The following is an 888-nucleotide window of genomic DNA, read 5'->3' as shown; positions in this document are numbered from 1 at the left end:
GTATTCCCTTTTTCACTGTCACTTTAGCCATTGCACCAAGTACAGTTATAAAAGTTTGCTCTGGGAAAAGAATCTAGTCATAGCTTGAGGTACAAATGAAAAATCTAGCTTGCGGGCTCTCTGTAGCATAGTAGTAACATATATGTGAACAAGAGAGAGAAAAAGTAACAGTTGACATGTAAGCAAGAGAGAAAAAGAAAAAAAGAACATTTGAAAGTCTGCCTTGCCTCTCAATAGTAGCATTACTTGAGCAGTAACCTGGGAGCACAGGGGGCTGCTTCAATTGTACTGGGCCTTCGATCTGCTGTTCTCACATCCATCACCCACACAGCTCTTGGCAATCAGGCAGCCCAGTCCCTGAAGGAGGTTTCTTAGCTGTGGAAATGCCAGCCTGGAATCTGAACCTTTGTGGGTCTCCCCCTGAGGAGGGAAGGTTCCTAAAATGTGAAGAGTAAATATTTACAGTCACAGAAGCCAAAACAATGGGGAGAACAGTGGTCCTTCTAAGGGACCTTCTAAAGGGAGAAAACCAAGTGAATGGACACAGTCTGGTGCTGATCAACATCTCACATCAATCCCTAAGAACTGAGTATTTCCCCAAGAAAACCTTGTCAGCCAAGAAAAAAAAAATACTACCTTGCCATTCATGGCAAATCCTCTCATTTAATCCCTGAGAGCAAAGAGTACAGGGCTCCTAGGAAGAATCCATTTCCAACACAACACAGCACCAACAGAGCTTTCAGGAACTACCCCTGTGAAAGGCTGTGAAAAGAAACCTTTCTGAAGACATCTTCAGCTGGTCCACTACCTTGTAAATTAGGATGTCTTAAGAATTTCTACTTGTTATAAAAGCAGAACCACTAATTCCCCCCCCCCCCCCCCCCCCCC

The sequence above is a fragment of the Geospiza fortis genome, unplaced genomic scaffold (assembly GCF_000277835.1).
Source record: "Geospiza fortis unplaced genomic scaffold, GeoFor_1.0 scaffold11, whole genome shotgun sequence".
Classification (NCBI taxonomy): domain Eukaryota; kingdom Metazoa; phylum Chordata; class Aves; order Passeriformes; family Thraupidae; genus Geospiza; species Geospiza fortis.
The sequence above is the reverse complement of the archived record's forward strand: the minus strand, read 5'-3'. Positions refer to the sequence as shown.